This window comes from Pseudophryne corroboree, unplaced genomic scaffold (assembly GCF_028390025.1).
Source record: "Pseudophryne corroboree isolate aPseCor3 unplaced genomic scaffold, aPseCor3.hap2 scaffold_453, whole genome shotgun sequence".
Lineage (NCBI taxonomy): Eukaryota > Metazoa > Chordata > Amphibia > Anura > Myobatrachidae > Pseudophryne > Pseudophryne corroboree.
The window spans coordinates 415,962-440,000 of NW_026970074.1; positions in this window are offsets into that span (position 1 = coordinate 415,962).

The window sequence follows — 24,039 nt, forward strand, 5'->3', positions numbered from 1 at the left end:
TCATCTGAAAAGATGTGGTCTCCCTGCAGTTGTTGTCCCCAGACGAGAGTTCCCTTGTGCTTCCTCAGTTAAATCTCCTTAACTTGACGGGGGTGTGCCCGAGCAGCCGCCCTCCCCAGCCCTATCCCAACACATACTTATCTTGCATATGAGATCTCTTGATCATGAAGATAGTTCTCACAGGTTGAGGTTCATCCTGGCCCCGCTCCCCGCTGGAGATCGCTGATGGGGACAGCAGCGGGGCTTCAGCAGAAGGGTTAGTATGTGTGGCCAGAGACCTCCCTTCCCATGTGCAGGCCTGCAGAGTCTGCCGCGCAGGATGGGGCATGTGGCACTCTCCCTCCCAGGGGCTCTTCCAGATGTAGCTCCTCAGCAGTATTTTTCCCGGGCTGCGCGGCGCTCTCCCCGACTGGCATCCGCCCTGGAACACTGCCTTCCTCAACGCAACATCAGCAGGGGGCCCTGGCCTCATCACCATCCCAGGTCTTTCTCATGTATGTATCATGTATGTGTGTGTGATATATGTATGAATCATATATGTTTGTGATATATATATATATATATTCCATAGACAAAAAACCTTACGGTTTCACATGTCCCATTAAGGCTTCTTAGACATGATCGAAATTTCAGAAACCTTTTGTAACTCTTCCACTCAAACTCCAAAAAGCAATGAAATTCCGATCATTAAGGCTGACGCCTTAATGGACGTGTTCCTTGCGCAATACAGATATGGTATGCCATCACAGCCTGTGGGTAAGTGCAGATTCAGCACTCTCACAGAGTGAGATTGCTGTCACTCACACAATGGTGGAGCTGCTAATTCACAGATTTGTGTGCTCATTGGAATACACACATGCAGTCTATGCAACTGAAGGTCTGAGCAGTTTTGTGGTGCTCCCATCCCACACAGTGCCCACAACCATCCCATTCAGTCAACACAACAAAGCCACCTTGTTACAACATCCTTCTAACTCCATACATCCATCTCACTTAGTATACACATTTAGCTCCCTCAAACATCTTGGTTAATTGCTAAACTATAATACCCCATCTACGGTCTATGCATCTACACTTACTTCCCCTATACACCCCCATGCTGCCCGGTCTTCCCCAATCCCTACTGCTGTGTTCTCCCATCTGTGCTAGTCTGTACTAAGTTATCTGTACCATCTGTCTTTCCCCACCTGTGCATTGTCTGTACCACCGTTTCCTTCTCTCTGTGCTGCTCAGTGTTTCCTTTGTCAACGTCACTCTGCCTCCTCCAGTACATGGCACACTGTCTTCTCTCCCATCTGCACCAGTTTTCTACCCATCCATGCCAGTGTTTTCAACCCATCTGCACCATTTCCCCCATCTGCACCGCTCTGTCTCCCTTCCCATACTTGCTGCTTAATCTACCCCCTATCCACACCACTCTTACCCTATTCATGTAGCTGACATCCTGAAGGTAAATTTAGTGGATCCTGCGCTCTTGGCAGGGGGATAACCGCCACAGCCCACCCCCCAGTGGTACGGAAACGCCTCCGTTGTGCAGACCATGCCCTGCCAATGGCATTCTAACGCTGTTTGCACGCCCCCCTCCTTCCCCGCAACCACCTCTGCCTATCAATCAGGCAGGGTGATAGCATCTCACTGGGCTCCTGGGGTACGCACGCGCAGTGCGGCCATTGCACGTGCGCACCTCACAAACTAATTCAGACTGCAATCGCTGCTGCTGCGGTCTGAATTACCCCCTGTGTTTCTCTGTCCCCCCCATTAGTGCTGCTTAGTGTTCCCTCTATCCACACACTTCTGTTCCCCCATCCACACCGCTCTCCTCCCTCCAATCAACAACACTCTTACCTCATCTGAGCAGCTTTGTCTTCCGCTCAGACCTTCAGTTGCATAGACTGCATGTGTGTATTCCAATGAGCACACAAATCTGTGAATTAGCAGCTCCACCATTGTGTGAGTGACAGCAATCTCACTCTGTGAGAGTGCTGAATCTGCACTTACCCACAGGCTGTGATGGCATACCATATCTGTATTACGCAAGGAACACGTCCATTAAGGCGTCAGCCTTAATGATCGGAATTTCATTGCTTTTTGGAGTTTGAGTGGAAGAGTTACAAAAGGTTTCTGAAATTTCGATCATGTCTAAGAAGCCTTAATGGGACATGTGAAACCGTAAGGTTTTTTGTCTATGGAATTTCATCGCTTTTTTTAAATTTATTTTTTTTATTCAGAAATGTAAAATTTCACTGTAAGAATAAACATTTGATTTTTTAAATGTTTAATGAAAATGTTCGTATAACATCACTGTTCTGTGCAAAATTATTTTATTAACCAAACCAAATTGTTTAAGGTCCGTACACACTTAACGATTTAATGAGCGACGTCGCTCATTTTATCGTTAAGTGTGTATGCAGCCAGCGACAAACGATGCGCGGCCCCGCGGGTCGGCAACAATCTTCGCTGTCGGTAGGGCATGCAGGAAGGATGTGGACTGTCGTCCACGACCTTCATGCAGGGCTGGCGGGGGCGTGACGTCACTGAGCGATATGAGCGGTCATATCGCTCAGTGTGTACAGTCGGCCGCCGGCCGGCCCGGGAGGGGAAACATTAGACGATGTAGCTCACAGAGCGACATCGTTTAATGTGTACGGGCCTTTAGACTTTGGTCAAAATATTTTGCTGCCTTTGCAGCTGATGCAGGGAGGGGGGTAGGCGGCAGCAGCCTGTAACTGAGGCTGGAGGTAGGCGTGAAATGCATTGCTTGTACGTGTGAGTGCGTGGTGTCAGGTGCTGCGCGTGTATATGTGTGTGTGTGTCAGGTGCTGCCTGTGTATGTGTGTCAGCTCCTGTGTGTATGTGTGTGTCAGGTGCTGCGTGTATATATGAGTGTGTCTGATGGTGCGTGTGTATGCGTCAGCTGCCGCACGTGTGTGTGTGTGTGTGTGTGTGTGTCAGGTGTGGCGGGTGTATATGTGTGTGAGTATCAGGTGCTCCGCGTGTGTACAAGTGTATGTCTGGTGCTGTGCATGAATACGTATGTCTGTGTCAGGTGATGCGCGTGTACATGAGTGTGCGTCAGGTGCTGCGCGTGTACATGAGTGTGCATTAGGTGCTGCGCGTGTACATGAGTGTGCGTCAGGTGCTGCGCGTGTACATGTGTGTGCCTCAGGTGCTGCACGTGTCTATGTGTGTGTGAGTAAGGCACTGCGTGTGTATGTGTGTGTCTGATGGTGTGCGTGTATATGTATGTGTCAGGTGCTGCGTGTATATGCATGTGTCAGGTGCTGCGTGTATATGCATGTGTCAGGTGCTGCGTGTATATGCATGTGTCAGGTGCTACGTGTATATGCATGTGTCAGGTGCTGCGTGTATATGCATGTGTCAGGTGCTGCGTGTATATGCATGTGTCAGGTGCTGCGTGTTTATTTTATTGTGTCTGATGGTACGTGTGTGTGTCAGGTGCCGCACGTGTATATGTGTGTGTGTCAGGTGTTGCACGTGTATGTGTGGGTCAGGTGCTGCATGTTTATTTTATTGTGTCTGATGCTACGTGTGTGTGTGTCAGGTGCCGCACGTGTATGTGTGTGTGTCAGGTGTTGCGCGTGTATGTGTGGGTCAGGTGCTGCATGTTTATTTTATTGTGTCTGATGCTACGTGTGTGTGTGTCAGGTGCCGCACGTGTATGTGTGTGTGTCAGGTGTTGCGCGTGTATGTGTGGGTCAGGTGCTGCATGTTTATTTTATTGTGTCTGATGCTACGTGTGTGTGTGTCAGGTGCCGCACGTGTATGTGTGTGTGTCAGGTGTTGCGCGTGTATGTGTGTGTCAGGTGCCGCGCGTGTATGTGTGTGTCAGGTGCCGTTCCCCTTCTTCCCATCCCAGCTCTCTCTGTAGAATACAGCTCTGCACCCAGAGAGAGGGAAAGACTAGGGGGCTGATCACTGCACTGCTCACTTTTTGGTCATGAGTTCGGCCTCCTGTTTCTTCCAGTGCTGTGTTCCTGCAGCCTAGCCCTCCCTGTTGTGCCAGAGAATCAGCCCTTCCTTCCCCTGACAGAGAGAGAGAGCCCGAGGCAGAGACACTCTTCCCGTAGCTGGCCTACCCCCAGTACTTCAGCACTTGCCATGCGGCAGTCAACAAAGGAGACCAGCAGGGGGTTCTGGCAGCATCAGCTGTGGCCGCAGCTGGATCGGGGAGGCCTGCAGTGTCTGAGGTGGGCAACACTTCCTCCGCCGCTGTCACCTTCCCCTGCCGGAGAGAAAGCCAGAGACATACCCTTCCTGCAGCTGGGATACTCCTAGTACCTCAGCGCTGGACAGGCAGAAGTCTATGGAGGGGACCGGCAGGGGTTTCGGGCCGCAGCAGTAGCAGCGGCCGCAGTCAGATCAGGGAGGCCTGCAGGGTCAGAACTGGGCAGCACTTCCACCAACACTGTCACCTCTGTGCTGGGCATGTACACCAGTCCGTACGGACGGAGGTGTCCACAACAGGCAGCAGTATAATGAGTCAGACAAACTCATTACACGCTGCCCACTGCTGCGCCGCATGCCCTCGATGGAGGAAGCCTAGATGTGGTCCCCAGCGGCAGCGAGGGAGAAGGGTGATCACATCACCCTTCAACCCGGCACCTCACAATCAGCTGGGGATCTGCAGTAGCGTCATCTCTCTCTTCCTCTCCCTCTCTGACAGCACAGCAGCCCCTCTGGGTCCCATGTAGCTCTGCCCCCCTGCTCACAGTTCACTCGGCCTCTCCTGATTAAAAAGAAAATAAGAGCCTGACCTGCTGCTCAGATGCGAGGAGGGGACGGGCGGTAGGTCCTCTGTGAGTACACTACACAGTCAAAATTAACTCTGACTCCTCACAACAGTGTGGACTGCAGGCGACGTCAGATGCCAATTTGGGTGTGCTTGCCGCACTACCTGCCCATCAAGCCCAACGTGGCATTTTGTATTAGGAACCCTATAACAGCATTCCGACATCCCTCCCTATGACGCTGCCATCCATACACTGCCGCTCTCATACATCCGTACACCGCCACTCTCATACATCCGCACACTGCCGCTCTCACACAACTGTACACTGTTGCTCTCACACATCCATACACTGCCGCTCTCATACATCCGTACAACCCCGCTCTCATACATCCGTACAACCCCGCACTCTTACAGCCGCACTCTTACAGCCGTATTCTTACAGCCGCACACTGCCGCACTCTTACAGCAGCACACCGCCGCACGCATACAGCCGCACACCATCGCACTCATACAGCCGCACACCGACGCAGTTATACAGCCGTACATTGCCGCTCTCATACATCCGCACACTGCCGCTCTCATACATCCGCACACTGCCGCTCACATCTATATATACATAGCCTCCATACATCTACACATCCAATCCCCGCGCAAGGGAACACTGAAATCACTATCACTTTTCCCCGGGGTGTGACCACAGCCAGCCACTACTCCGGCCACCTTCTTGTGACACCAAAATGCATCTTACCTATCATCAGGGTGGTGCTGCTGCTGGGGGCAGGTTGCTGCCTCAGTCTCCTAGTTGGTGCTGCGATTGGAGGGGGTACTGCTTCCCTGTGCTGCCACTGTCTCTCGGATCATCGTGCCGCTGGCTGAATTGCAGCTTGACGCTACTGCTGCCGGGAGTAACAGCTTCCTGACTGTTGTTGCTGGTGGTTGCCTACTGCTCATTGCCGCCGGAACACTGACCGGCTCGGCAGTGATGCTGGCGGAGGAGTAGTGGCGGTGGGGTGGTGCCTGCTCCCTTCCCTCGAGCATGCCGCAGTGTAAAAAAATAAATAATAGAGAGCATACCAGGGTGAGAGTCTGTATGGATCACAGTGATTACACGGGGCACAGCATAAGGACACCTTGCTGTGAGGGGCTCTGCCCACACAGATTGCTGCACCCTCTCTGATGTCAGCCGCTGCCCTCTCGTTCTCTGGGCGGCCAGTTCCAGTGTGAGGTAGGAGAGGAAGAGAACACACAGGTGTTAGGCGCCGTGGTCCGCGATGTCCTCGCGGCCCGGCGCCTAGCAACTAGGGACGCCGAGCGTGCTAGCCGCCGGCTCCCTAGCAACGCTAGGACGCCGGGCGCGCTGAGCCGCCTGGACCCTAGCAACGGGGACGCCACGGACGGACTGCGCTCCCCTTGCAGGGTCAATCAAGTGAACTACACACACACACTTGTCTTCTGGTCGTGCAGCAAGGCAGCTGCACGGCATTGTGCTAATCAGGCTCTGAACTTCTGATTGAAGGACTCCCTGCTAAATACCTTCTCAGTGCTTCACACAGACGCCGATAATAGCTTCCTGCATGCTGCTTTGGTTTGCTGACGTCTGTTCCAGTTTTGCTGTGTCCGGTCATTCCTGTCCTCAGAGTTCCTGAATCTTAGTGTTGTCATCTCTTCCCAAGGAGTCTTCCAGTCCTCATTTACCCGCAACAGTCGCTAGAGGATCTCGTGTGGTTTTCGTGAGTGGCGGCTCTGCCGCGTGCTGCGGCCTAGGCCGCTTTATTTTGTATTCTGTGTTGGTGCATTTGCGGAGGTTTACGCTCCCACACTCCTCTCTGGAACTCGCCGGTGCCGGGTAGAAGAGTGGACAAGTGGGTATTTTGGTTGTCCTTTTCTCTGGCGGTTTTCCGCACATACTCTAGTTTAAAGTTAGTTTTGAGCCCCTGGCTTTGTTGTTTAGTAGAGGGCCCCTTGTTATCACCCTGTCTCGGATTTCTCTTTGTCTCCCATTAAGACCTGAGGGGGCATCGGAGTTGGGCAGACGTAATCCGCCCTTCAAACGCGGCTGCCATGGGCCCAAGCAACCATAGTCTCGCAAGAGATTTCTGACAGCACGGGCGAGACAACGGAGATAGGGCGCCAGGGGCTATTCCCGTTCCCACTCCCTTTCCAAGCATTACGTTCCAGTACTCAGGTCCTTGCTATAAGATATCCCCAGACCAGAGTATTGGAATCATAACAACAGGAGAGCAGCCCTGATATATAACAGAGGTGGAAGTTCTATAGGCAGCAGAGACGGAGACCAGCCAGCCAGTCTCCCAGTGCCCTGATCACTACACGCCGCCAGCACAGCATTACAGGAGGGTCCTATAGTGCTGCCCTGAGCTAACAGGTGTGTGTACCAGTGTGCTGCGCCCTGGTGTCTCTGAGAGGGGTAAGGTCACCGTGCCGCTTTAGTATATGGCTTTTCCTTAGTACTGTAAGTTACAGCCCTGCACTAGTAGTGGCAACTCTGCCCTATGTGAACCTGTGAGGTTATTTTCCTATTTACAGAATAACCGGGGAGAAGGCGGCCATATTGCGGCTCTCAAGAGAAGGCACTCTAGTACACCCCCTGCTGGCGGCCACTGCGCAGGCGCAACAAATTGAAATGCCCGATCTCTATAATGGGGCATATTTCTCTTAATTAAAAAAAACCTGTAACTTTCTGAAAAACCACAACCCCAAAAGGCACTTCACAGGGACATGCTCTATCTATCTAATAAAACAAACCCCAAGTCATATTATATATATATATATATATATATATATATATATATATAAATAAGATTTTACTCACCGGTAAATCTATTTCTCGTAGTCCGTAGTGGATGCTGGGACTCCGTAAGGACCATGGGGAATAGCGGCTCCGCAAGAGACTTGGCACAACTAAAGAGAGCTTTAGGACTACCTGGTGTGCACTGGCTCCTCCCCCTATGACCCTCCTCCAGACCTCAGTTAGGATACTGTGCCCGGAAGAGCTGACACTAAGGAAGGATTTTGAATCCCGGGTAAGACTCATACCAGCCACACCAATCACACCGTACAACTCGTGATATTATACCCAGTTAACAGTATGACAACAACGGAGCCTCTGCACAGATGGCTCTCAACAATAACCCTTTTGTTAACAATAACTATGTACAAGTACTTGGGATGGGCGCCCAGCATCCACTACGGACTACGAGAAATAGATTTACCGGTGAGTAAAATCTTATTTTCTCTGACGTCCTAAGTGGATGCTGGGACTCCGTAAGGACCATGGGGATTATATCAAAGCTCCCAAACGGGAGGGAGAGTGCGGATGACTCTGCAGCACCGAATGAGCGAACTCCAGGTCCTCCTCAGCCAGGGTGTCAAACTTGTAAAATCTTGCAAATGTGTTTGACCCCGACCAAGTAGCAGCTCGGCAAAGTTGTAAAGCAGAGACCCCTCGGGCAGCCGCCCAAGAAGAGCACACCTTCCTCGTGGAATGGGCTTTTACTGATCTAGAATGCGGCAGTCCCGCCGCAGAATGTGCAAGCTGAATTGTGCTACATATCCAGCGAGCAATAGTCTGCTTTGAAGCAGGAGCACCCATCTTGTTTGGTGCGTAGAGGATAAACAGCGAGTCAGTTTTCCTGACTCCAGCCATTCTGGAAACATAAATTTTCAGGGCCCTGACTACATCCAGCAACTTGGAATCCTCCAAGTTCCGAGTAGCCGCAGGCACCACAATAGGTTGGTTCAAATGAAACGCTGAAACCACCTTAGGCAGAAATTGGGGATGAGTCCTCAATTCCGCCCTATCCATATGGAAAATCACATAAGGGCTTTTACATGACAAAGCCGCCAACTCTGACACACGCCTGGCCGAAGCCAGGGCCAATCGCATTACCACTTTCGACGTGAGATATTTTAACTCCACGGTTTTAAGTGGCTCAAACCAATGTGATTTAAGGAAATCCAACACCACGTTGAGATCCCAAGGTGCCACTGGAGGCACAAAAGGAGGCTGAATATGCAGCACTCCTTTAACAAAAGTCTGAACTTCCGGCAGGGAAGCCAGTTCTTTTTGGAAGAAAATCGACAGAGCTGAAATCTGGACCTTAATGGACCCCAATTTGAGGCCCATATTCACCCCTGACTGTAGGAAGTGCAGGAATCGACCCAGTTGAAATTCCTCCGTTGGGGCCTTCCTGTCCTCACACCAAGCAACATATTTTCGCCATATGTGGTGATAATGTTTTGCGGTCACGTCCTTCCTGGCTTTGATCAGCGTAGGAATGACTTCCTCCGGAATGCCCTTTTCCTTCAGGATCCGGTGTTCAACAGCCATGCCGTCAAACGCAGCCGCGGTAAGTCTTGGAACAGACAAGGCCCCTGCTGCAGCAGGTCTTGTCTGAGCGGTAGAGGCCATGGGTCCTCCGAGATCATTTCTTGAAGTTCTGGGTACCAAGCTCTTCTTGGCCAATCCGGAATAATGAGTATAGTTCTTACTCTTCTCCTTCTTATTATCCTCAGCACCCTTGGTATGAGAGGAAGAGGAGGAAACACATAAACCGACCGGTACACCCACGGTGTCACTAGAGCGTCCAACGCTATCGCCTGAGGGTCCCTTGACCTGGCGCAATAGTTTTCTAGCTTTTTGTTGAGGCGGGACGCCATCATGTCCACCTGTGGCCATTCCCATCGGTTTGTAATCAGCCGGAAGACTTCTGGATGAAGTCCCCACTCTCCCGGGTGGAGGTCGTATCTGCTGAGGAAGTCTGCTTCCCAGTTGTCCACTCCCGGAATAAACACTGCCGACAGTGCTAACACGTGATTTTCCGCCCATCGGAGAATCTTCGTGGCTTCTGCAATCGCCATCCTGCTTCTCGTTGTTCTTGTCGGTTTACATGGGCGACCGCCGTGATGTTGTCTGACTGAATCAGTACTGGCTGACTTTGAAGCAGGGGTCTTGCCTGACTTAGGGCATTGTAAATAGCTCTTAGTTCCAGAATATTTATGTGTAGGGACATTTCCTGGCTTGACCATAGTCCCTGGAAATTTCTTCCCTGTGTGACTGCTCCCCAGCCTCGAAGGCTGGCGTCCGTGGTTACCAGGACCCAGTCCTGTATGCCGAATCTGCGGCCCTCCAGAAGATGAGCACTCTGCAGCCACCACAGTAGAGACACCCTGGTCCTTGCAGACAGGGTTATCCTCTGATGCATCTGAAGATGCGATCCGGACCACTTGTCCAACAGATCCCACTGAAAGATCCTTGCATGGAACCTTCCGAACGGAATTGCTTCGTAAGAAGCTACCATCTTTCCCAGGACTCGCGTGCAGTGGTGCACCGACACCTGTTTTGGTCTTAGGAGGTCTCTGACTAGCGATGACAACTCCTTGTCCTTCTCCTCCGGGAGAAACACCCTTTTCTGTTCTGTGTCCAGAACCATCCCCAGGAACAATAGACGTGTTGCAGGAACCAGCTGCGACTTTGGAATATTCAGGATCCAGCCGTGCTGTTGTAGCACCTGCCGAGCAAGTGCTACTCCGATCAACAACTGTTCCTTGGACCTCGCCTTTATCAGGAGATCGTCCAAGTACGGGATAATTATAACTCCCTTTTTTTCGCAGGAGTATCATCATCTTGGCCATTACCTTGGTAAACACCCTCGTGCCGTGGACAGACCAAACGGCAGCGTCTGGAATTGGTAATGACAGTCCTGTACCACAAATCTGAGGTACTCCTGGTGAGGAGAGTAAATGGGGACATGCAGGTAAGCATCCTTGATGTCCAGTGATACCATGTAATCCCCTTCCTCCAGGCTTGAGATAACCGCCCTGAGCGATTCCATCTTGAACTTGAACCGTTTTATATACGTGTTCAAAGTTTAAAATGGGTCTCACCGAACCGTCCGGTTTCGGTACCACAAACATTGTGGAATAGTAACCCCTTCCTTGTTGAAGGAGGGGTACCTTGACTATCACCTGCTGCAAATACAGCTTGTGAATTTGCCTCTATCACAGCCTCCCTGTCCAAGGGAGATGTTGGCAAGGCAGATTTTAGGAAACGGCGAGGGGGAGACGTCTCGAATTCCATCTTGAATCCCTGAGACACTACTTGTAGAATCCAGGGATCCACCTGTGAGCAAGCCCACTGATTGCTGAAGCACTTGAGACGGGCCCCCACCGCACCTGGCTCCACCAGTGGAGCCCCAGCGTCATGCTGTGGACTTAGCGGAAGCGGGGGAGGACTTTTGTTCCTGGGAACTGGCTGTATATATATATATATATATATATATATATATGCACACACACTCATGTATATACATGTATACACAAATACACGTATGTACATGTTTATGTATGTATAATACACTGATAGAGTACATTATATTTATGAATTAATTGCTTCCCGATTCTGCAGCAGCATCATCAGCACCATCAGTGTTACTCACAGTCACTTCACACTGACTGCTGCACAACACATCACTTAATTTCCGGGCCGCCCGCCACCTGGTGAAGAGACATGGGAGATGAAGGACCAGCAGTGCCACGTTGAGCGGAAGTATTGTGAATTAGTTACCCACACACTCCTTGTGACACCTGCTCCCCGTCTGCCCTCCCACCCGCCGCCTGCCATCCGGAACCCGCACTGACAAGTAAGTCTCAGCAGAATGTGTCTGCCGGCGGCTCCCAGTCCCCCCTAGAGGAACACTGCCAGTGGTGTGGCAGCCGCGGCAAACTAGGACTGAGAGACCGCAGCGGGAGGAAAGCACGGGTGGGCGGGAGGAGAGCATAGGCGGACATCACCACGTCACATTGCAAGGTGACACCAGTCCCCCCAGTGAGGCCGCCGACGAATGCACTCAGCATAGTATTAGCAGCAGGCAGAGGGGGGGCGGGCGCAGCGGTTGTGGGAGGTACGGAAATGAGCTACAGGCTAGGCTCCACCGATCACACACTCAGCGATCACTGTGCCACAGCAAGCGTGGCGTGCAGCGGTGCTGGACATTAGGGAGTGCCTGTGCGCACCAGGCACCCCCTGTACGCACGCCTATGCGCTACCACCCCCCATATGCCACACTACATCAACTATGCTATAGCCCTCCCATATGCTGCACTTCATAGTTACACTATACCCCCCATACAACATACTACATCACCACACTACACTACTCACAATAAAATTAAAACATCCCAGTTCCTCATTCTTAATGAGCTCACGTGAGTTCTCTCCCCAACGGAGCTCCAGACCAAGTAACAATGAAGACACCAGCAGCGTGTAGGGGGCAGGCCTGGTCCACTTGTCAGGAGAGAGCAGTCACTGGAGGGTAAGAAGGGGGCGGGGCCTAGTCCTGCAGACGGGAGAGAGCACAGACAGGAGAGAGCAAGGTACAGGGGTAGAAGGGGACGGCTGATGTGAAGAAGGGGGCGGGGCCTATTCTTGCATCCTTTCAAAATTCGACATTTGACAAATTCGACTTTTCTGCAATGGTACAAATGCGGCAATTCAACAAAAGTATATTCAATTGAAGTTTGTAAATTCGACAACAGTGCTTTTAAACAGTAAATTCGTCATTTTCAATCCGCCACACTTTGCAGGCGGAATCTAATAAAAAAAATTTAAAACATGTTTTTTTTGGGGTAATAGCATATCTATTTATATTAGAAGGGATTAGGTACTTGGTTTGTCTTTTTTGGAGGCACAAGTATTATTTATATATTTTTTAAAAGATTATTATTATTTTTTTTTTTTAAATGGAATGTGAAAAACCCGGAAAAGAAAAATTGCGTGCGGTCCCCCCTCCAAAGCATAACCAGCCTCGGGCTCTTCGAGCCGGTCCTGGTTCTAAAAATCCGGGGGGAAAACGGACAGGGGATCCCCCGTATTTTTAAAACCAGCTCCGGGCTCTGCGCCTGGTGCTGGTGCAAAAAATACGGGGGACAAAAAGAGTAGGGTCCCCCATTATTTTTACACCAGCATCGGGCTCCACTAGCTGGACAGATAATGCCACAGCCGGGGGTCACTTTTATACAGTGCCCTGCGGCCGTGGCATTAAATATCCAACTAGTCACCCCTGGCCGGGGTACCCTGGGGGAGTGGGGACCCCTTCAATCAAGGGGTCCCCCCCCAGCCACCCAAGGGCCAGGGGTGAAGCCCGAGGCTGTCCCCCCCATCCAAGGGCTGCGGATGGGAGGCTGATAGCCTTGAGAAAATTGAAAGAATATTGTTTTTTCCAGTAGTACTACAAGTCCCAGCAAGCCTCCCCCGCAATCTGGTACTTTGAGAACCACAAGTACCAGCATGCGGGAGAAAAACGGGCCCGCTGGTACCTGTAGTTCTACTGGGGAAAAAATACCCAAATAAAAACAGGACACAGACACCGTGAAAGTATAACTTTATTTCACACCTGCCGACACACACATACTTACCTATGTTGACACGAAGCAGTCGGTCCTCTTCTCCAAGTAGAATCCACGGGTACCTGAAAATAAAAATAAGATTTTACTTACCGATAAATCTATTTCTCATAGTCCGTAGTGGATGCTGGGACTCCGTCAGGACCATGGGGAATAGCGGCTCCGCAGGAGACATGGCACAAAATTTAAAAGTTTGACCACTAGGTGGTGTGTACTGGCTCCTCCCCCTATGACCCTCCTCCAAGCCTCAGTTAGGATACTGTGCCCGGACGAGCATACACAATAAGGAAGGATTTTGAATCCCGGGTAAGACTCATACCAGCCACACCAATCACACCGTACAACTTGTGATCTGAACCCAGTTAACAGTATGATAACGTAGGAGCCTCTGAAAAGATGGCTCACAACAATAAACAACCCGATTTTTTTGTAACAATAACTATGTACAAGTATTGCAGACAATCCGCACTTGGGATGGGCGCCCAGCATCCACTACGGACTATGAGAAATAGATTTATCGGTAAGTAAAATCTTATTTTCTCTGACGTCCTAGTGGATGCTGGGACTCCGTCAGGACCATGGGGATTATACCAAAGCTCCCAAACGGGCGGGAGAGTGTGGATGACTCTGCAGCACCGAATGAGAGAACTCCAGGTCCTCCTTAGCCAGGGTATCAAATTTGTAGAATTTTACAAACGTGTTCTCCCCTGACCACGTAGCTGCTCGGCAGAGTTGTAATGCCGAGACCCCTCGGGCAGCCGCCCAAGATGAGCCCACCTTCCTTGTGGAGTGGGCATTGACAGATTTAGGCTGTGGCAGGCCTGCCACAGAATGTGCCAGTTGAATTGTGCTACAAATCCAACGAGCAATCGTCTGCTTAGAAGCAGGAGCACCCAGCTTGTTGGGTGCATATAGTATAAACAGCGAGTCAGATTTTCTGACTCCAGCCGTCCTTGAAATATATATTTTCAATGCTCTGACAACGTCCAGCAACTTGGAATCCTCCAAATCGCTAGTAGCCGCAGGCACCACAATAGGCTGGTTCAGGAGAAACGCTGATACCACCTTAGGCAGAAAATGAGGACGCGTCCTCAATTCTGCCCTGTCCGAATGGAAAATCAGATATGGGCTTTTATACGACAAAGCCGCCAATTCTGACACTCTCCTGGCTGAAGCCAGAGCCAGTAGCATGGTTACTTTCCATGTAAGATATTTCAAATCTACCGATTTGAGTGGCTCAAACCAATGGGATTTGAGAAAATCCAAAACTACATTGAGATCCCACGGTGCCACTGGGGGCACAACCGGGGGCTGTATATGTAGTACTCCTTTTACAAAAGTCTGGACTTCAGGAACTGAAGCCAATTCTTTCTGGAAGAAAATCGACAGGGCCAAAATTTGAACCTTAATGGACCCTAATTTGAGGCCCATAGATAATCCTGTTTGCAGGAAATGTAGGAATCGACCCAGTTGAAATTCCTCTGTCGGGGCCTTCCTGGCCTCACACCATGCAACATATTTTCTCCAAATGCGGTGATAATGTTGTGCAGTCACCTCCTTCCTGGCTTTGACCAGGGTAGGGATGACCTCTTCCGGAATGCCTTTTTCCTTTAGGATCCGGCGTTCAACCGCCATGCCGTCAAACGCAGCCGCGGTAAGTCTTGGAATAGACACGGTCCCTGCTGAAGCAGATCCCTTCTTAGAGGTAGAGGCCACGGATCTTCCGTGAGCATCTCCTGAAGTTCCGGGTACCAAGTCCTTCTTGGCCAGTCCGGAGCCACTAGTATCGTTCTTACTCCCCTTTACCGTATAATTCTCAGTACCTTGGGTATGAGAGGCAGAGGAGGAAACACATACACTGACTGGTACACCCATGGTGTTACCAGAGCGTCCACAGCTATTGCCTGAGGATCTCTTGACCTGGCGCAATACCTGTCCAGTTTTTTGTTTGTTTACGTGGGCGACTGCCGTGATGTTGTCCGACTGGATCAACACCGGCTGACCCTGAAGCAGAGGTTTTGCCAGGCTTAGAGCATTGTAGATTGCTCTTAGTTCCAGTATATTTATGTGAAGAGACGTTTCCAGGCTTGACCACACGCCCTGGAAGTTTCTTCCTTGTGTGACCGCTCCCCAGCCTCTCAGGCTGGCATCCGTGGTCACTAGGACCCAGTTCTGTATGCCGAATCTGCGGCCCTCCAACAGATGAGCACTCTGCAACCACCATAGCAGAGAGACCCTTGTCCTTGTCGACAATTTTATCCGCTGATGCATCTGCAGATGCGATCCGGACCATTTGTCTAGCAGATCCCACTGAAAAATTCGTGCATGGAATCTGCCGAATGGAATCGCTTCGTAAGAAGCCACCATTTTTCCCAGGACTCTTGTGCATTGATGCACAGACACTGTCCCTGGTTTTAGGAGGTTCCTGACTAGTTCGGATAACTCCCTGGCTTTCTCCTCTGGAAGAAATACCTTTTTCTGAACAGTGTCCAGAATCATCCCTAGTTACAGCAGACGTGTCGTCGGGATCAGTTGGGATTTTGGAAAATTCAGAATCCACCCGTGCTGTTGGAGCACTACTTGAGTTAGTGCTACTCCGACCTCCAGCTGTTCTCTGGATCTTGCCCTTATCAGGAGATCGTCCAAGTAAGGGATAATTAATACGCCTTCTCTTCGAAGAAGGATCATCATTTCGGCCATCACCTTGGTAAAGACCCTGGGTGCCGTGGACAATCCAAACGGCAGCGTTTGAAACTGATAATGACAGTTTTGTACCACGAACCTGAGGTACCCTTGGTGTGAAGGGCAAATTGGGACATGAAGGTAAGCATCCTTGATGTCCAAGGACACCATAAAATACCCTTCTTCCAGATTCGCTATCACTGCTCTGAGTGACTCCATCTTGAACTTGAATTTTTGTATGTACAGGTTCAGAGATTTCAGATTTAAAATAGGTCTTACCGAGCCGTCCGGCTTCGGTACCACAAATAGCGTGGAGTAATACCCCTTTCCCTGTTGTAGAAGGGGTACCTTGACTATCACCTGCTGAGAATACAGCTTGTGAATGGCTTCCAATACCGTCGCCCTGTCGGAGGGAGACGTTGGCAAAGCAGACTTTAGGAACCGGCGAGGGGGAGACTTCTCGAATTCCAACCTGTAACCCTGAGATACTACCTGCAGGATCCAGGGGTCCACCTGCGAGTGAGCCCACTGTGCGCTGAAATTCTTGAGGCGACCCCCCACCGCCCCTGAGTCCGCTTGTAAGGTCCCAGCGTCATGCTGAGGCCTTTGCAGAAGCCGGGGAGGACTTCTGCTCCTGGGAAGGGGCTGCTTGGTGCAGTCTCTTACCCTTTCCTTTGCCTCGGGGCAAATATGAATGTCCTTTTGCTCGCTTGTTCTTATAGGAACGAAAGGGCTGCGGCTGAAGACTGCGTCTTTTTCTGTTGGGAGGGGACATGAGGTAAAAAGGTGGACTTCCCGGCTGTTGCCGTGGCTACCAAATCCGATAGACCGACCCCAAATAATTCCTCCCCTTTATACGGCAATACTTCCATATGCCGTTTGGAATCCGCATCGCCTGACCACTGTCGTGTCCATAGACTTCTTCTGGCAGATATGGACATCGCACTTACTCTTGATGCCAGAGTGCAGATATCTCTCTGTGTATCTCGCATATAAAGGAATGCATCCTTTAATTGTTCTATAGTCAATAAAATACTGTCCCTATCCAGGGTATCAATATTTTCAGTCAGGGAATCCGACCAAGCCACCCCAGCACTGCACATCCAGGCTGAGGCGATTGCTGGTCGCAGTATAACACCAGTATGTGTGTATATACTTTTTAGAGTATTTTCCAGCCTCCTATCAGCTGGATCCTTGAGGGCGGCCGTATCAGGAGACGGTAACGCCACTTGTTTGGATAAACGTGTGAGCGCCTTGTCCACCCTAGGGGGTGTTTCCCAGCGCGCCCTAACCTCTGGCGGGAAAGGGTATAATGCCAATAACTTCTTTGAAATTAGCAGTTTTTTATCAGGGGTAACCCACGCTTCATCACACACGTCATTCAATTCCTCTGATTCAGGAAAAACTACAGGTAGTTTTTTCAGACCCCACATAATACCCCTTTTTGTGGTACTTGCAGTATCAGAGATATGCAAAGCCTCCTTCATTGCCGTGATCATATAACGTGTGGCCCTACTGGAAAATACGTTCGTTTCTTCACCGTCGACACTAGATTCGGTGTCCGTGTCTGTGTCGACCGACTGAGGCAAAGGGCGTTTTACAGCCCCTGACGGTGTTTGAGACGCCTGTACAGGTACTAATTGGTTTGTCGGCCGTCTCATGTCGTCAACCGACTTTTGCAGCGTGCTGACATTATCACGTAATTCCATAAACAAAGCCATCCATTCCGGTGTCGACTCCCTAGGGGGTGACATCACCATTACCGGCAATTGCTCCGCCTCCACACCAACATCGTCCTCATACATGTCGACACACACGTACCGACACACAGCAGACACACAGGGAATGCTCTGATAGAAGACAGGACCCCACTAGCCCTATGGGGAGACAGAGGGAGAGTTTGCCAGCACACACCAAAGCGCTATAATTATATAGGAACAACCTTATATAAGTGTTGTTTCCTTATAGCTGCTTAAATATATATAATATCGCCAAAAAATGCCCCCCCTCTCTGTTTTTTACCCTGTTTCTGTAGTGCAGTGCAGGGGAGAGCCTGGGAGCCTTTCTAGCAGCGGAGCTGTGTAGGAAAAATAAGAATTTACTTACCGATAATTCTATTTCTCGGAGTCCGTAGTGGATGCTGGGGTTCCTGAAAGGACCATGGGGAATAGCGGCTCCGCAGGAGACAGGGCACAAAAGTTAAGCTTTAGGATCAGGTGGTGTGCACTGGCTCCTCCCCCTATGACCCTCCTCCAAGCCTCAGTTAGGATACTGTGCCCGGACGAGCGTACATAATAAGGAAGGATTTTGAATCCCGGGTAAGACTCATACCAGCCACACCAATCACACTGTACAACCTGTGATCTGAACCCAGTTAACAGTATGAGAACAGAGGAGCCTCTGAAAGATGGCTCACTACAACAATAACCCGATTTAGTTAACAATAACTATGTACAAGTATTGCAGATAATCCGCACTTGGGATGGGCGCCCAGCATCCACTACGGACTCCGAGAAATAGAATTATCGGTAAGTAAATTCTTATTTTCTCTATCGTCCTAGTGGATGCTGGGGTTCCTGAAAGGACCATGGGGATTATACCAAAGCTCCCAAACGGGCGGGAGAGTGCGGATGACTCTGCAGCACCGAATGAGAGAACTCCAGGTCCTCCTTAGCCAGGGTATCAAATTTGTAGGATTTTACAAACGTGTTCTCCCCCGACCACGTAGCCGCTCGGCAAAGTTGTAAAGCCGAGACCCCTCGGGCAGCCGCCCAAGATGAGCCCACCTTCCTTGTGGAATGGGCATTTACATATTTTTGGCTGTGGCAAGCCTGCCACAGAATGTGCAAGCTGAATTGTACTACAAATCCAACGAGCAATAGTCTGCTTAGAAGCAGGGGCACCCAGCTTGTTGTGTGCATACAGGATAAAACAGCAAGTCAGATTTCCTGACTCCAGCCGACCTGGAAAACTATATTTTCAGGGCCCTGACAACATCCAGCAACCTGGAGTCCTCCAAGTCCCTAGTAGCCGCAGGTACCACAATAAGCTGGTTCAGGTAAAACGCTGACACCACCCTAGGGATAAACTGGGGACGAGTCCGCAGCTTTGCTCTGTCCGAATGGACAATCAGATATGGCTTTGTGAGACAAAGCCGCCAACTTTGACACTCGCCTGGCCGAGGCCAGGACCAACCGCATGTTCACTTTCCATGTGAGATATATCAAATCCACAGATTTGAGTGGTTTAAACCAATGTGATTTTTGGAATCCCCAAAACTACGTTGAGATCCCCCAGTGCCACTGGAGACATCAAAGGGGTTGTATATGCAGTACTCCCTTGACAAACTTCTGGACTTCAGGAACTGAAGCCAATTCTTTCTGGAAGAAAATCGACAGGCCGAAATTTGAACCTTAATGGACCCCAATTTGAGGCCCATAGACACTCCTGTTTGCAGGAAATATAGGAATTAACCTAGTTGAAATTCTTCCGTGGAGCCTTCCTGGCCTCACACCATGGAACATATTTTCACCTAAACTGTGATAATGTTGTGCGGTCACCTCCTTCCTGGCTCTGACCAGGGTAGGGATGACCTCTTCCGGAATGCCTTTTTCCCTTAGGATCCGGCGTTCACCCGCCCCTGCGTCAACGCAGCTGTGGTAAGTCTTGGAACAGACATGATTCTTGCTGAATCAAGACCCTTCTTATCTCTTGAAGTTCCGGTTACCAAGTCCTTCTTGGCCAAACCGGAGCCACGAGTATAATTCTTACTCCTCTCCTTCCTATAATTCTCAATACCCTGGGTATGAGAGGCAGAGGAGGGAACACATACCCGACTGGTACACCCACGGTGTTACCAGAGCGACCCAGCTATTGCCTGAGGGTCTCTTGACCTGGCGCTTCAGGTGGGACGCCATCTTATGACCACCTTTGGTCTTTCCCACGGTTTACAATCATGTGGAAACTTCCAGATGAAGTTCCCACTTTTCCGAGTGGAATTCATTCCTGCTGAGGAAATTCAGTTTTCCACTCCCGGAATGAACACTGCTGACAGTGTTATCACATGATTTTTTGCTCAGCGAAAAGTTCTTGCTGTCATTGCCCTCCTGCTTCTTGTGCCGCCCCGTCTGTTTACGTGGGCGACTGCCACGATGATGTCCGACCAGATCAGCACCGACTGACTTTGAAGCAGAGGTCTTCCTAGGCTCAGAGCATTGGAAATTGCTCTTAGCTCCAGTATATTCATATGGAGAAAAGTCTCCAGACTTGACCACATTCCTTGGAAATTTCTTCCCTGTGTGACTGCTTCCCAGCCTCTCAGGCTGGCATCCGTGGTCACCAGAACACAGTCCTGAATGCTGAATGTGCTGTCCTCTAGAAGATGAGCACTCTGCAGCCCCCACAGAAGAGACACCCTTGTCCTTGGAGACAGGATTATCTGCTGATGCATCTGAAGATGCGATCCGGACCATTCGTCCAGCAAATCCCCCTGAAAATTTTTTGCGTGAGATCTGCCGAATGGAATTGCTTCGTAAGAAGCCACCATTTTTCCCAGGACTCCAGTGCATTGATGCACTGATACTTGGCCTGGTTTTAGGAGGTTTCTGACTAGTTCGGATAGCTCCCTGGCTTTCTCCTCCAGAAGAAACACCTTTTTCTGGACTATGCCCAGAATCATTCCTAGGAACAGCAGACGTATCGTCGGAAAAACGCTGCGATTTTTGGAATATTTAGAATCCACTCGTGCTGTCATAGAACTACTTTAGATAGTGCTATTCCGACCTCCAACTGTTCTCTGGACCTTTCCCTTTTCAGGATATCGTCCAAGTAAGGGATAATTAAGATGCCCTTTTCTTTGAAGAGAATCATCTTTTCGGCCATTACCTTGGTAAAGGCCCGGGGTGCCGTGGATAATTCAACGGCAGCGTCAGAAACTGATATTGACAGTTCTGTACCACGAACCATAGGTACCCTTGTTGAGAAGGGCAAATTTGGACATGGAGGTAATCCTTGATGTCCAAGGACACCATATAGTCCCCTTTTTTCCGGTTCGCTATCACTGTCTGAGTGACTCCATCTTGATTTGAACCTTTGTATGTAAGTGTTCAAAAATTTCAGATTTAGAATATGTCTCACCAAGCCGTCTGGCTTCAGTACCACAATATAGTGTGGAAGACTAATACCCTTTTCCTTGATTGTAGGAGGGGTACTTTGATTATCACCTGCTGGAAATACAGCTTGTGAATTTTTTCCCAATACTGCCTCCCTGTCGGAGGGAGCCTTTGGTAAAGCAGACTTCAGGAACCTGCGAGGAAAAGATGTCTCAAATCTCCAAACTGTACCCCTGGGATAATACTTTGTACGATCTAGGGGTCAACTTGCGAGTGATCCCACTGCACGCTGAGACTCTTGAGACGACCCCCCACCTCACCTGAGTTAGCTTGCACGGCCCCAGCGTCCTGCTGAGGACTTGGCAGACTCGGTGGAGGGCTTCTGTTCCTGGAAAGGGGCTGCCTTCTGCAGTCTACTTCCCTTTCCTCTATGTCTGGGCAGATATGACTGGCCTTTTGCCCGCATGCCCTTATGGGAACGGAAGGATTGAGGCTGAAAAGACAGTGTCTTTTTCTGCTGAGATGTGACTTGGGGTAAAAAGGTTGGATTTCCCAGCTGTTGCCGTGGCCCCCAGGTCCGATGGACCGACCCCAAGTACCTACTTTCCTTTATACGACCATACTTTCATGTGCCGTATGGGATCTGCATCACCTGACCACTGTCGTGTCCATAACATCTTCTGGCAGATATGGACAACGCACTTATCTTGATGCCAGAGTGCAAATATCCCTCTGTGCATCTCGCATATATATATATATATATATATAGACTGCATCCTATTAAATGCTCTATATCACTAAAATATTTTCAGTCAGGGAATCCGACCAAGCCAACCCAGCACTGCATTTCCAGGCTGAGGCGATCGCTGGTCGCAGTATAACCACCGTATGTGTGTATATACTTTTTAGGATATTACTCCAGCTTCATATCAGCTGGCTCCTTGAGGGCGGCCGTATGATAAGCGTGTGAGCGCCTTATCCACCCTAAGGGGTGTTTCCCAACGCGCCCTAACTTCTGGCGGGAAAAGGTATAACGCCAATATTTGCTATCGGGGTAAACCCACGCCTCATCACACACTTCATTTTATTTTATCTGATTCAGGAAAAACTACGGTAGTTTTTTCACTGCCACATAATACCCATCTTTGTGGTACTTGTAGTATCAGAAATATGTAACACCTCCTTCATTGCCCTTAACGTGTGGCCCTAATGAGGAATACGTTTGTTTATTCACCGTCGACACTGGATTCAGTGTCCGTGTCTGTGTCTGTGTCGACCGACTAAGGTAAACGGGCGTTTTAAACCCCTGACGGTGTTTTTGAGACGTCTGGACCGGTACTAATTGTTTGTCGGCCGTCTCATGTCGTCAACCGACCTTGCAGCGTGTTGACATTATCACGTAATTCCCTAAATAAGCCATCCATTCCGGTGTCGACTCCCTAGAGAGTGACATCACCATTACAGGCAATTGCTCCGCCTCCTCACCAACATCGTCCTCATACATGTCGACACACACGTACCGACACACAGCACACACACAGGGAATGCTCTGATAGAGGACAGGACCCACTAGCCCTTTGGAGAGACAGAGGGAGAGTTTGCCAGCACACACCAAAAACGCTATAATTATATAGGGACAACCTTATATAAGTGTTTTCCCTTATAGCATCTTTATATATATGTCTAACGCCAAATTAGTGCCCCCCCCCTCTCTGTTTTAACCCTGTTTCTGTAGTGCAGTGCAGGGGAGAGCCTGGGAGCCTTCCCTCCAGCCTTTCTGTGAGGGAAAATGGCGCTGTGTGCTGAGGAGATAGGCCCCGCCCCCTTTTCGGTGGGCTCGTCTCCCGCTCTTCAACGGATTCTGGCAGGGGTTAAATATCTCCATATAGCCCCCGGAGGCTATATGTGAGGTATTTTTTGCCAAATAACAGGTTTCCATTGCTGCCCAGGGCGCCCCCCCCCCCCAGCGCCCTGCACCCTCAGTGACTGCCGTGTGAAGTGTGCTGAGAGCAATGGCGCACAGCTGCAGTGCTGTGCGCTACCTTAAGAAGACTGAAGAGTCTTCTGCCGCCGATTTCTGGACCTCTTCTCTTTTCGGCATCTGCAAGGGGGCCGGCGGCGCGGCTCCGGTGACCCATCCAGGCTGTACCTGTGATCGTCCCTCTGGAGCTAATGTCCAGTAGCCTAAGAAGCCAATCCATCCTGCACGCAGGTGAGTTCGCTTCTTCTCCCCTAAGTCCCTCGATGCAGTGATCCTGTTGCCAGCAGGACTCACTGTAAAATAAAAAACCTAAAACTAAACTTTTCTAAGCAGCTCTTTAGGAGAGCCACCTAGATTGCACCCTTCTCGGCCGAGCACAAAAACCTAACTGAGGCTTGGAGGAGGGTCATAGGGGGAGGAGCCAGTGCACACCACCTGATCCTAAAGCTTAACTTTTGTGCCCTGTCTCCTGCGGAGCCGCTATTCCCCATGGTCCTTTCAGGAACCCCAGCATCCACTAGGACGATAGAGAAATGGCGCTGTGTGCTGAGGAGATAGGCCCCGCCCCCTATTTCGGCGGGCTCTTCTCCCGGTTTTTCTGATACCTGGCAGGGGTGAAATACATCCATATAGCCTCAGGGACTATATGTGATGTATTCTTTTTAGCCAGAAAGGTAATCTCGTTGCTGCCCAGGGCGCCCCCCCCCAGCGCCCTGCACCCTCAGTGACCGCTGGTGTGAAGTGTGCCTGAGCGCAATGGCGCACAGCTGCAGTGCTGTGCGCTACCTCATGAAGACTGAAAAGCCTTCAGCCGCCGGTTTCTGGACCTCTTCTTACTTCGGCATCTGCAAGGGGGTCGGCGGCGCGGCTCCGGTGACCCATCCAGGCTGTACCTGTGATCGTCCCTCTGGAGCTAGTGTCCAGTAGCCTAAGAGGCAAATCCATCCTGCACGCAGGTGAGTTCACTTCTTCTCCCCTAGGTCCCTCGTTGCAGTGAGCCTGTTGCCAGCAGGACTCACTGAAAATAAGAAACCTATCAAAACTTTTACTCTAAGCAGCTCTTTATGAGAGCCACCTAGATTGCACCCTGCTCG